The 14,708-nt window shown below is 40.1% G+C and overlaps 1 pseudogene; it reads left to right on the plus strand.

Annotated features, from left to right (window-relative positions):
• The first annotated feature begins 8,827 nt into the window (after window positions 1-8,827).
• The window catches only part of LOC102502725 (60S ribosomal protein L27a-like), an 8,517-nt pseudogene continuing 2,636 nt past the window's right edge, over window positions 8,828-14,708 (plus strand).

Below are 14,708 nucleotides of genomic sequence, written 5' to 3' on the forward strand. Positions count from 1 at the left end.
ACAAGTTTATCATCTGAGCTCAGAGGAGTAGGGTCTGCAAGGCCACGCAAGTGAATGACGTAGCTGGAATGCCCGTCTATGCTGACTGACGTGTTCTCCTCCGTAATGATCGCCCAGAAGACAGCTAGTGTGGTTGATCTTTCCTTCAATAACATTTGTGTATTAGTGCAAGAAAAGGCAAGTAGATAGTTTTGGATGGAGCAGGAGACCTCAGAACAGCAAATAATAAACTTAGGGGAACATGTAGAGAAGGAAGTGAATGAGCAGCTTCGGTTTAGGTGGAGGGTGTTTGTCTGCAACAATTATGCATACCAAATGCTAATGTGGAATTCTGAAAAAGAAAACTGCGCTAAAGGGAAACTATGGGGAATACAGCATAAGAAGAATGGAGAAAATGGCATATTAGAAACAAGGAGAGGGGCCAGCAGGTGGTGTGGTGAAGGCGCAGGACTCCCACATGGCTAACTTTGGTTGGAGTCCCTGACCGGTGGCTTAAAAATAATGCTGGGCAGGTGTGTGCATGCCTGAAAGGGGAGGGAGGGGCGGGGGGAACAAGGAGATTGGGACCATACATTAAGGATGATGAGATTGAAAATATCAAGCACAGGCCGGCAGGTGATGTGATTAAGGCGCTGGAGTGGCCAAGTTCAGGACCTGGCAGGTTCAAGTTCAGGACCTGGCAGCTTGATTACTCAATTTCTCTCCCTCTCTCCCTCTCCCTCTCCCTCGCTCTCGCTCTCTCTCTGTGTGTGTGTGTGTGTGTGTACCCTACAGCAAATTTAAAAATAATAAAAGTAAATAATTTTTTGAGAGGTTTTTGCTATAGGGCGTATGTGCTCGCCAGAAAGACAGAGAAACAGAGAGACAGAAAGCAAGAAATCACGCCCCCAGGGGTGTTGGCCATGCCACAATCCCTTCTCCCCCATTCTTACCTCTGGATCCTGGGCATGCACACATAGGTGCCCTTCATGAGTTTAAGCCACTGGGTCTGGGACTCAAACCCTGGTCGATTACAGGAGAGTTCAGCAACATAGCCATTACACCATCCGCTGGTCCCAGATAAAATTATTTTTTTAAAAAATCAAGCACAGGATGATTCTCAAGACCATGGAAAGAAGAACCATTCAGACAGTGAATGAAAAATGAGTCAAAAGGTACACAGGAAGGTTTTCTATCAAGTACATCGCCGACGCAGATACACATACCAGTGGATATGTTGAGAGGACGGGTAAAGACGACGCAGCCAATTACATGTAAAGTTTCAGGTATCCGTAACCAAATGAAATTCTCTTACAAGGAGGTGGGGGTACAAATCAGGGAGAAGTGCTGAACCTTCCTATCAGAGAGGGGCAGGGTGCTGGAATTAACTCATTCTAAATATAAAACAGATCAAAGGCAAAGACCAAGTTTAAGAAATAGCCCATAATTAAAGAAAAGAAAAAATGTTAGTGAAAGTGAAAGAGAAAGTATAAGGAAAAGCAAAAATAAGTAACAGTATCACAGGCTGGCCCCACGGGTCTCAGGGAATGGGCTAAGACAAGCAAAAATGAAGAAACCTCTGATCTCAACATTTGGGCAGAAGAGAGCTGGTGAGATAGACTCTGATATTTCTAAAAGGTACCATCAGTTGTGCTCTACCCTTAGAGAGCAGCTAAGCTTAAAATTGAATACTAGTTGGGGACCAGCAGATGGTGAACTGGCTACATCGCTGGACTCCCATGTATTCGACTGCAATGCGAATCCCAGACGCAGGGGCTTAAACTCACACCGGGCGCTTGTGCGTGCGTGCCCAAGATCCCAAGAGGAAAATGGAGGAGAAGGGATTGCAGCGTGGCCATTACCCCTGGGGGGTGATTTCTTGCTTTCTGTCTCTCTGTCTCTCTCTGTCTTTCTGGTGAGCGCACGTGCCCTATAGCAAAAACCTCTTCAAAAAAAGAAAAAAAAAAGAATTTATGTGATTCTATAAGTGGTAGATAACCATTTTAAAACTGTGGGGGTCATTTCTTAGTTTTGTTTCTTTTTGTCTTGTTCTGTCTTTAGAGAGATTTTTGCTATATGGCACATGCACTCACCCTCCCCAGGGTGGGTAGGAGATGGCCAGGCTACAATCCCTTCTCCTTCATTCTTCTTTCAGGGTCTTGGGCACACACACACACACACATGCCTGGTGTGAGTTTTAAGCTGCTAGGTACAAGACTTGAACTGCGGTCGACTATGTGGAAGTCCAATGATGTAGCAACCATCACACCATCTGCTGGTCCTTAGTTTTGTTTTCATATACATGGGTATATGGAGATAAAAACGGAATCCTACTTTTTTTTCACTCAACATTGTATCATAGCTTTTCTGGATACCCCATCATATGTGTGGAGTAATAGCAGGGAACTTACAGATCAAATCTTTTCCTATTAAACATCTGGATGTTTTCAGTTTTCCCTAATAGAAATACTAGAGTGATATTAATATCTTTGTAGCATTTTAAACAGTTGCTAGAGCCAGGAAGTGGTATGGTGGTTAGGATGTTGGACTCCCATATGGTTGACCACAGTTCGTGTCCCAGACCTGGCGACTTGCTTTCTAATTTTTCCCCTCTGTGTTTTTCTGGTGAACATAGGTGCCTTATAGCAAGTTAATAATAATAATAATAATAATAATAAATTTAAATTAAATAAATAATTTCTTTAAAACTAAATAAAATAGGTGCATTATATTCTGTTAGTAAGCCTTAATTTAGCCATTTAATCTTCTCATATTTGATCATTTGATTTTTTTCTTTCTTTTCAACCATTATTATTGAAACAATGTTGTAATATACGTATGTAATCAGCAATGATTTAACAAAATGATGATTTTCTTTAACTGCCAGAGGATGTATGTTTTTCAGAGAGAAAGAGAGAGAGAATGCGCCACCTAATGGAGTATTGTCACACTACAATCCTTTTTCCTCCATTTCTCTATCCCATCAGGATTTGAGACACATACAGTAATTGTGTGTGTGCACCCGCGCGTGTGTATTTTATCAGGATAAATTCCTTTTTAAAAAAACACTTATGACTACTCAAATATACCACTAGAAAGTGCCAATTTTCACCCCGTCAACACAGCCTGACAGGTCCCATTTCAACACTTCTCCACCAATAATGATGATCATTTTCTGGGCCAGCTCTATAGCAAACCTGAGCATAAGGGAACTGGATCCCACATGGCTGACCATAGTTTGAATCCTGGCCCCATGGCTTGAAAAATCCATCAGACATGGATTTACTGACACTCAAAATCCAGATGGGATGAAGAAATGAAGGAAAAAGAATTATGGTGCAACTATACTTCATTGAGACTGTTTTCTTTCTCCCCCATCTCCCTCAGAAGTGCACAAGCTCTTTGGCAAATAACAAAAAAAGAAAAAGATCATTTTCTTTCTTTTTTTTTTTTTTTTTTGGGGAGGGTTTTTCTTTTGGACCCGTGTGGTTTCACTTGGCCAGTGCAAAAGCTTTTTGAAAAATAAAAAAAAAAAAAAAAGATTTTTTTTTTTTTTTTTTTTTTTTTTTTGGAGAGGTTTTTGCTATAGGACCTGTGTGCTCGCCAGACAGACAGAGACAGACAGAGAAACAGAAAGCAAGAAATACCCCCCAGCAGGGATGGCCACGCCACAATCCCTTCTCCTCCATTCTCCTCTCGGGATCTTGGGCACGCACGCACATGTGTCCAGTGTGAGTTTAAGCCACCAGGTCCAGGACTTGAACCAGAGTCGACTACATGGGAGTCCAGTGACATAGCCACTACGCTAAAAGATCATTTTCTTAAATTATTGCCAAATTACTGACCAAATCGATGGGTTTTGCTTTAATTTCATTTATTTGACTATTACTGAGGTCAACACTTTAAATTTTGTCTTGGCCATTTATTTTGCATAGAATACATTTTAACTCTCTTTAAGGCAAAATATGAAAAACAAGACAATTTTAAGTACCATTACTAGAACCCCAGAAATATTGTTTTCTGCAAAAGAAGACCTTGTTCTGTTTCCTTTCAAGCTTATACCCAGGTAATGGAAGCATTTGGCTTCAACTCTCAATAGCTTTCCATTATTTAAATGATAGGAAAATTCTCCTGGACATGTGAGACTCTTCAGTAACAGAGCCTTTCTTATCTTCTTCCTGAGTGCTATTTCCTAGTTAGTTTTCATCACAGTTCATCCGAGGGCTAGGATGAATAGACTGGGTATTTTAACTTATCCTACCACATATGATTAAGCTCTGCTGACCTTCTCCAAGACTGAAAGAAGGATCAGACATTAGAAATGCTGACTAAAATTAATTTTCAAAAAAGGTATCTGGTATATTTCTCTTTTTTCTTCTCTGGTGTTTGGTTTTGTTTTGGCTAGTAGTGGTAAGGGTTGAAAACTGTAGGAATTTCAAACAGTAGCCATCTTACTTAGGTGAATAGACTGAAATCGAGACCCCTGATATTACCAGCCCTTGCATTACGACATAGTTGGTTCTGGAGTTCACCATGACAGTAGTTGGCTTTTTTTTCAGGCATAAATTGATTCTCTATGTCTTAGCTATTTCCTTTCTTAGAACATAGTTAAGCTTTATAAAAATCCAGTGAACTTCAGTGTTTGTTTGCAAGATTCTTCCAGAAACTAGATGGAGATAACATCCCATTTCAGTCTTGCCTGCGACCTTATGGCATCTTTTAATTTTTTTACAGTTTTTTTTTTTCTTTTGCCTTAGTTTGCTCTCACAGGAGAGAAGGAAGCACAGTGAGAGGAAAAATGAGAAATCATCCCCCAGGGGGCATGGCCATGCTGCAATCCCTTCTCCTCCATTCTCCTCCCAGGATCTTTGGTGCATACCCACACATGCCTGGCATGATTTTGAAGCCACCAGGTCCAGGACTTGAACCACAGTCAGCCATGTGGGAGTCCAGTGATGTACATGCTATGCCATCAGCTGGTCCCATGTACGGCATCTTTTTAATAAATTAGATGCACTTAATTCTCCCACCTCCTCTCCTTACATCTCTCCCTGAAAACTCTGAGGTCCCCAGCATTCAGAAAGGTGGTGCTTTTTGGAGAGTCTGGAGCCCTGTACACCTCCCAGACAGAATCTTTTCAATAACAATCCTTCTCCAAGACCTTGGCTTTTTAGCTATAAGTAATTAGACCTGGGTTTTTGGTAACAAAATCATAAAGATCACTGTAGTGAAGACTTTTTTAATCGCTCAATTAATTTTCTTCTGAGAACGCTTGCTCACTCTTCCCATCTCTGAACTCTGTCTAAATTATGATCAATGGTTTGATCCTACTGTTAACAACAGCCCCTAAATGGACCAATCTTAATCCTTGGGCAATGAAAAATCCCTCACTGGGTGGCTGGACCTGTAGGCTAAAAAAATTTGTGAAGTTTGGATAGCGAGTATTCTGCCATGTGACTTGGGAAACAGAGAAGTAGTCAGTAAATAGAGAGAATGTAGCAGATTAGAAAAAAAGGTGTAAATATATATATATATATTTTGGAGAGGTTTTCGCTATAGGGCGTGTGCACGCGCCAGACAGACAGAGAGAGACATAGAGACAGAAAGCGAGAAATCACCCCCCGGGGGGATGGTCACGCCGCAATCCCTTCTCCTCCATTCTCCTCTCGGGATCTTGGGCGCGCACGCACACGCGCCCGGCGTGAGTTTTAAGCTACTGGGTCCAGGTCGCGAACCACGGTCGACCATGTGGGAGTCCAGTGACATAGCCATTACGCTAACTGCTGGTCCCGTTGTAAAATATTATTTTGGCTCATAATGATATCACGGACACTGGGGCCGGCCCATCCACACATGTCCCTGCTTATCTCTTTCTCTTTCTGCTCAGCACTCATGTTGGCTAGAGTTCGTTTCTACTTCTTGCAAACAAGAGAATTCTAAATAATACATCCACCCAAAACCCTTTTCTACTGCTCTACCTGAAAATAAAGAACTTGCTAACAATTAATATTTCAAACTGGTGAGAAAAAGGTTCATTTGCTCTTCCACTGCCCTCATCCCATTTCTTTTCTTTAGCAGACCAAAATACTTGCAAACCATTTATGACTACAGTATACTTGTTATTTTTTTCTTTTCTTTTTTAAATTTTTTTTTTTTTTGGAGAGTTTTTTGCTATAGGGTGCGAGCACTCGCCAGAAAGACAGAGAGAGACAGAGAGATAGAAAGTGAGAAATCACCCTCCAGGGGGGTATGGCCCCACCGCAATCCCTTCTCCTCCATCCTCCTCTCAGGATCTTGCGCCTGGTGTGAGTTTAAGCCACCGGGTCCAGGACTTGAACTGTGGTTGACAACATGGGACTCCAGCAAGATAGCCATTATGCCAACTGCTGGTCCTTTATTTATTTATTAATTATTGTTATTATTACAGTATACTTGTAAATATAATCAATCTGATTGTAAATTTGATCAGTTAGTAAATACAATAAATTTAATTGCATGAAAATGTTACTATGTGATTGGCTTGGATAAATATCTTACTCAGAAGAATTCTTCATTTTCTAAAGGGCATTCCAATCTATTTTTCCTATTAACTACAGTCTTTTTAAAATTGCCATAGAATATGTGCACTCACCAGAGAAAGACAGGAAAAAAGAGAAAGAATGAGAAAGCAACCCCAATGGGGTGTGGTCACGTTGCAATCCCTTCTCCATTTCTCCAAACAGTTGGGATTATTGGGCACATGTGTGCATGTGTCTGGAGTGTCCCCCAAGCCTCCAAAGCTAGGATTCAAACCACAGTTGGCCCTGTGTTATCTGGCTTTCTCAACCAGTAGGCTCCAAGGCTGGCTCACTAGAACAGTCTTATAAAGTTAATGAGGTATGTCTTGAGACACAAAGATTTGAAAGATTATTCTATTAAAAATATTCCCCCATTGAGAGAGATGAAATTGTTCTAGAATTAGTGGGGATAGTTGCACAACCTTGGAATATTCTAAAAAAAAAAAAAAACACTGACTTATACACATTTAAATGGTAAATTTTATGCCACGCAAATTAAATCTCAATAAAAATTAATACAAACAAAATTTTAAAACTTGCCACCATGAGTAATGTTTAAATTAGATATAATAAAACAAAATTGATGATATAATACATGAAGGAAAAAGAAATCTCTCCCTAACTGGCATGTCATATGTTTTTATTACTGGAAAAGTTGATCCAGTAAGAAACAACAATGACCACTTGCTTCTTTGGATAACTTGTCTGAATAGCAATAATTACCTATCAGTCTTTAAAAATAAGAAGAAAAGAAGAAGAAGGAGGAGAAGAAGAAGGAGAAGAAGAAGGAGGAGAAAGAAGCAGCAGCAGCAGCCTCTTTTTAAAGTTCATTCATTCATCTAGGAACCAGCAGGTGGCATAGTGATTAAGGCACTGGACTCCCATGTAGTTGACTGCAGTCCGAGTCCCAGATCTGGTGACTTGAAACTCACACCAGACATATGTGCATGTGTGTGTGTGCCCAAAGTCCCAAAAGAATGTAAAGGAAGGATTTACAGCATGGCCATACCCCCTAGCGGGTAATTTTTCACTTTCAGTCTCTGTCTCTCTCTCTCTCTCCAGCAAGCACACACACCCTATAGCAAAAAAGCTCAAAAAAATTTAAATATTGAGTTCATTCATCTATCTTATCTACGTAAGTGAGAGGGAGAGAGAAAGAGCACCCCTCACTAGGTTCTGACACTGTGATCCATCCCCTGCTTTCAGCCAGTCCCTGACTGATGGGTAAACACATGCCCAGTGTACTCAGGTAGGTCTCCGAACTTGAAACAAGAATACTCCCATGTAAGTCAGCCTCACCGACCATTGCACTACCCCTGTGCCACCCTCCAGCCCTACCACTCAAGGTCTTACAGAGAAAAAATATGATGGAAAATGATGTTATTTTCTTTTTCTTTTTTATTTTTAGAGGATTTTGCTACAGGGTGCATGCGTTCACCAGAGAGACAGAGAGACAGAAAGGGAGAAGTCACCCCCCTGGGGGGATGGCCATGCCGCAATCCCTTCTCCTCCATTCTCATCTTGGGATTTTGGGCACACACGCACATGCGCCCGGTGTGAGTTTAAGCCAACGGTCTGGGTCTCGAACTGTGGTCAACTACATGGGAGTTTAGTGACACAGCCATTACGGTAACTGCAGATCTCAGTGATGTTATTTTCAATGTGGATAGTTGATGGGTGAAATGATAGTGGTGAGAAACTGGGCAACGGTTTGAGAATGGGACATGGTTTTAGACCCTGAAAACCTAGAGAGTAGTGTTGGTATTTTGGGCTCTATTTTGGGTAGTAGAGGGTCAGACTATGGAGCAGGGACAAGAAAGAATAGGAGAGGAAGAAAAAAAGGCAAGAAGTCCCCAAGGAGTAGGCAAGTACTCAAGTCGCACTTTCTTACTTTATAACTGCCCCCCAAGTAGATCCAGCCTGTTGTCCTCTTCCTAGAATCCTGCACTTTCTTCTGTGGAAATTAATGGCAAAGAAAATATATCTTAGAATAAAGGTAAATTATTTTCTTTTCTGTCTGTGTGTGTGGTGTGTGTTTTGGTTTGGTTTGGTTTCGGTTACGTTATCATTATGTTGCAACCCTCCAGCCTCAGTTCCCTAAGTAGCTGGGATGCCACTGCATGTAGCTTTGAGGGTGGGCCAAGGATTCAATCCCATGTGGCCTCATCCTACCAGGCAGCTGCATCCACCGCATGCTACCACAACTGGGCCTGAACAAAGCTAAATTATTAACGATCCCTAAGACAAAATGAACCTTTTATCTCTCTGACAACACACTTGTTTTCCTTTGCTTGTTAACTGCTGATCACACAGTTTGCATTTTCTCTTTGTTCTCCAAGTGGAACATAGAGAACTTTTTGAATTCTTGCTGTGTTGTGGAATGACAGGAGGGGATTTCCTAAATGTGGCGTGATGGGTAAGTCTTAGTTACACTACGTAGGTTGCCAAGCACTGATGTTCTGATTAAGTCAACCCCTACTCCAAACAAAGAATCTGTTAATGATACACGATGAAAAAAGTTTGTAAAAATGTATATTTACTAATCTTTTAGAAATAATTAAAATCATGTCAGTGTTCCTGTCAAAAATCAAAGTTCCCAATCAAAATTAAACTAGAGGATTAAGCGATGCCTTCATAATTAAACAATAACTTAGTAAATTGTGCATAGACAGTTTGGATAACATGTTCTTTCTCATGAAAATGTTTTGGGATAAATTTGCCCTAGTCTTTATCTTTGCCAATGTAAATAATTATATATGAGCAATAATAGATAAATGAAATAAGCTACTGCTTGAGATAAAGCCAATTTTGTTACTGAAGGCAATGGTTAGGGTTAGTCCTAAGATAGTTATTTCGATAGTACTAGCTAAAATTTACTGAGTGCTGCCAGTATACGAAGATTAGTTCTAAGAATTTTACATGTAGTAATTCATTTAAGGTTTTTTTTCACAACTCTATAATACAGGTAATGCTAGTATTTCTATTTACAGAAGGAGGAAGCTAAAGTACGAGCCTGGGGGTGTGCAGCAGTAAAAAATATATTGCAAGGTCCCAAATTTAAAGTAAAATTCAATAAGTCATATCTCTAGAGATTCTCTTCTTTGTCAATACTTAGAGATTCTGCATTTTTGTTTAATTATATCAATTCTAAGGTATGTTACCATAAATATTTTGTCCAAATGCCATAGGACCATCCTCATTCTCTACGCATTCTGTGGGTATAGATCTAGAATATCTCAGGGTAAAGTGAACTCTAGTGTTCTACACTTGTTACCTAAAAGCCATAGCAAAGGCTCTAATTTTTTAGAAAGAATTGTTTAATTTTTATTTCTCATCATCATTATTATTTTTTTGGAGAGTTCCTCTTTTCTTTTTCTTTTTTTTTCTCTTTTTTGTTATAGGGCATGTACACTTACCAGAAAGACAGAGACAGAAGGAAAAATATCACTCCCTGGGAAGATGGCCACACCACAATCCCTTCTCCATTCTCCTCTCGGAATCTTGGGCACACACGAACATGCGCCCTGCATGAGTTTGCTACAGGGCTTGTGCACTCACCAGAGCTAAATGGGGTGGGGATGGGATGAGAAAGCAAGTCACTTGACTTGAATGACAGTCAGCCATACAGGAGTCAAGGACCTTAACCACCATGCCACCTGCTGGCCCCAAGACTCTAATTTTATTTAGAATGACATGACAAGCCATGTGAGCTTGTTATCTAGGTTTTGCTAAAGTGCATGTGTGCTTGTTGGAGAAAGAAACAAAGAGAGAGAGACAGGAAAAGTGAGAAATCATCTCCCAGGGAGGATGACCATACCACAGTCTCTTCTCTTCCATTCTCCTCATGGGACTTTGGGCACATATGCACACATGCCCAGTGTGATTTTCAAGTCACTAGTTCTGGGAGACTCAAAATGTGAAGTCTACCATGTGTGATTCAGCCACTTCAACCTACCCATCATCTGGGGACCACCATTTGATCATTTTGAACAGAGGAGTGTCATGGTTTGATGGTCATTTTTTGTAGATCACTCTGGTTGAGGTATAGAAAAGACTGGGATGAGAGTAAGTATTGATACAGAAACTAATTATAAAGCTGTTGAAATAAACCAGGTGAGACATAATAATGGTCTACCTAAATCAAAATGGAGCAAAAGAGGGAGTGGGAAGTAGGTTTTTTATATATTTTACAACTAGAGCCAATAGCTTAGTTGTTAGCTTCAACTTGGGATACCTTAGAATTTCTTGGCCTTAAAAACTGGTTGAAAGACAGATTTCCTATCCAGTGAAATGGAGTTCATGGAGGAGAAGAGATGAAAATCAAGAGATTATTTTTTAAATATTTTAAATTTGAGACATATACATGACAATATGAAGTAGGCAGTTAAATATGAGTCTGTAATTTAGAAGAGTAAAACCTTAATATTTTTCCTCTCTCCACCTTGTTCTCAGGCAAAAATTTAATAAACAAATTCATACCAAGTTATAAATTGTGATGGAAATTTTATACATTTTTCTCTTACAAATAGTTAATTTCAGTATGGGACAAAGTATTATGCTATTTTCAGATGGTGAGATTTCAGGAATGTGACTTCATTTTCAGGTGAATAAAAATGGCATCTAAGTGCTGCTTGGGTTGAACAGCATAAGTTGCTATTTATAGTACCTGTACCATTTGTCCTCATGATAATTTCAATGTTAAAGAAGTACACATCCTTGTAGAAATGTCAATGAGTGTCTTGACATTTTACCTCTTGGCAAAAGAAATTTTTTAGATTAACTCTGTTCTTAAATCAAACACAGTAAGATTTGTCTTCAACTCATTTCTTTATGCTCAATGAATGATATTAGTTTTTAAATGTGATGGAAAATTTTATAGTTGAAATGTATCCCCCAAATTCAAGTACTGAAATTTGATTGTGACAGGATTAAGTGGATGAAAACTTAATCTGACTATGGTATTGAAAGATGGGCTGATGAGAGGTGATTCGGATTAAGGTAACTGGAGTGGGATTCCCATGATCAAATCCTAATGGATTTATAAAAGAGGAAATAATACATGGATACATGTTCTTGCTCTGTCCTACCGTATTATCCTATGCCACCTTGTGACTCTGCAGAAAACCCCACCAACAGGAAGACTATCATTAGATGCAACTCCTTGACAGCAGGCCTCCAAAGCCATTAGCTAAATAAACCTCTCTATATATCCATACTCAGATATTTCTGTTATTAATAACACTATGGGGACCAGCAGTTGGCATCATGGCTATGTCACTGGACTCTCATGTAGTCGACTGTGGTTTGAGTCCTGGACCTGGTGGCTTAAACTCATGCTGGGAGTGTGTATGTGCATGCCCAAGATCCCAAGAGGAGAATGGAGGAGAAGGGATTGTGGCATGGCCACCTTCCCAGGGGGTGATTTATCACTTTCTGTCTCTTTGTCTCTCTCTTTCTCTCTGGCAAGCACATGTGCTCTATAGCAAAAACCTCTCCAAAACAATAATAATAACACTATGGACTAGAATATAAGAATAGTACTGAAGGAGTGAGGTATTGTTAGTAAAAATACCTGAAAAGGTACAAATTTCAGAACTTGTATTCACAGCTCTCCATGCCTTTGTACCATCTACCTTTTAAATTTTTGCCATAGAGTGCAGAATATATATTGATATATATATATCCTCTCAATGTCTCTCTCTCTCTCTCTCTCTCATAGTCTGGCTGGCTTTACTTGGCAGTAAATCTTCCATATTTTTTCACTTTTTATCACATGCTAGGGTCTCATTTTTTTATAAGTGAGTAATATTCCATAGTGTATACATGCCACATCTTTTCAATCCATTCATCTGTTTGTTTGGAACTGGTTAATGGGCAGAGGCTAGAAGAATTTGTAGGAAAGGGCCAGAGAAAGCCAACCATGTGTTAGGGTAATTTTGATGGAGGATCAAATTAGAATACTAGGGAAAGTTCAAAATGTTTTAGAGATTAGTTTATGGTTGTGACCAGAACTGATACAAATGTGGAGAGTAAAGTCCATGATTAAAATGGATTAAAATGAAAATTCCATAAAGCACTAGGGCATGAACACAATGCAGCCAAGCTTTTTGCAATGGTGTAACAAGGATGACCTTTTCTCTAATTTCCAGTAAGAAATTATCCTGGTGTAGATTCTCTGCAGCAGGACCTGACCCTACATTTCCACTTGGCATTGCCTTAATGGAGCCACTTCGTTGTGGCTCTGCCCCTTTGACAAGTCTTTGCCTAGGCCCCCAGGTTGTCCAAGATATCCTTTGAAATCAAGTTTGAGGCTGCTACACCTCCACAGTTCTTTAATTATCCACCCTGCACAATCATCTTCATGTGCATGCCCCTGGACTGAGGTTACACATTCAGGACCAGTGGAAACTCTGTACCTGACAGTGGAAAGCCTGCACCTGAATTTCACTTGGGACCACTTAAACTATAACTGGAGCTAAAGAAGGCTATGCTAAGGCTTAGAGGGGAAAGTCCTAAAAAAAAAAACTGTGGGCAGCAAGCCCATGGAGAGGCCCTGGGCTGGTCCCTCTAAACCATCCTACCTTCCTAGGATTCTGGGCCTGCAATGGGAGGAGCAGCCTCAAAGATCTCTGAAATGCCCTCAGAGCCTTTTCCCCACTGTTTTGACAATTATCAACAGCATTCAACTCCCTTTAACCCATCTCTTTAGAAGGGCTGTTGCCTGGCTACATTCCCGATTACACCTTTTCATTTTTTACAATATCAGGTTACAAATGTTTCAAATCTTTCTGCTCTGCCTCCATTTTTATTATAAACTTTATCTTTAAGACATCTTTTTGTTCTCTCATCTCATTGTTAATTACTAAAACCAACCACATAGTTTCTCCTACATTTTGCTTTGAAATTACAACTTCCTCAATATGTCCAAGAGGTGGTACATGAATGAAAGATTATTCTGGAGTTTTAACATTCAATGTCTGACCTCTTGGGTTTCAAACTTGATGGGGCCTATTACTCCTTTCTTCTTTTAATGAAGTCTGACTTTAAAGTCAGACTTTTATTTTCCCCCAGAGGGTGTGTGTGCTCACCAGAGAGAGAGAGAGATGGAACCCTCTGATGGAATATGGTCATACCACAATCTTTTTCCTTCATTCTTTCTTCCCTTCAGTATTTTAGGCACACGTGCATAAGACCTGTATGCTTTTCTTTTTCTCTTCTTTCTTTCTTTCTTCTCTTTTATTCTTTTCTTTTTTGAGAATTTTTACTATAGGGTACGTGCAATTACCAGAGAGACAGAGACAGACAGAAAGTAAGAACTCACCCCCCACCCCCAGGAGCCATGCCTCAATCCCTTCTCCTCCATTCTCCTCTCAGTATTTTGAGCATGCACAAACACACACCCAGTATGAGTTTCAAGGTGCCACATCTGGGACTCAAACCACAATCAACCACATGGGAGTCCAGCACCTTAACCACCACACCACCTGCTGGCCCACCCTGTATGTTTTTCTAGCCACGGGGCTAGGATTTTAACCATGTTGGCTATGTGGGATCTGGCTCCCTAAACTACTAAGGTATGGGGCTGCCCCAAAGTCAAACTTAAAAAATGCAAAAGTTGCAAGTTTTCTTTGTAAAGTGCACTTAACTTTAACTGTACTTCTCAATAGCTGAGTTAAATTTTCCTAATTCATTTGTTGCTGGAAAAAAGAAGCTTTCTCTAAAATGGCCCAAATAGAAAGCATTGTTGAAAGTACTCGTTATTGTTTGCTGTGCCCAAATATCATATGCTCTTCAAAATTTAAAAAATATATCTTATTATATTGTGCACTAAAATTAGGGTATTGTGTTTAACTAACATTTCTAAGACGTAATACCTTACAAATATATTTACATATACACTATATTTGTCTAACTAAACTCTCCAATGACTTTTTGGAGGAGTTATTATTAATATTCCTATTTTATGAGTGAGAAAATTAGAGGCTCAAAAAACCTAAGTGAGGGAACCAGTAGTTAGCGTAATGGCTATGTCACTGGACTCCCACGTAGTCGACCGCAGTTTGCGTCCCGGACCCGGTGGCTTAAAACCCACGCCGGGCGTGTGTGCATGCGTGCCCAAGATCCCAAGAGGAGAATGGAGGAGAAGGGATTGCGGCGTGGCCATCCCCTCTG

Source organism: Tupaia chinensis, unplaced genomic scaffold (genome assembly GCF_000334495.1).
Source record: "Tupaia chinensis unplaced genomic scaffold, TupChi_1.0 Scaffold000039_1, whole genome shotgun sequence".
NCBI lineage: Eukaryota > Metazoa > Chordata > Mammalia > Scandentia > Tupaiidae > Tupaia > Tupaia belangeri.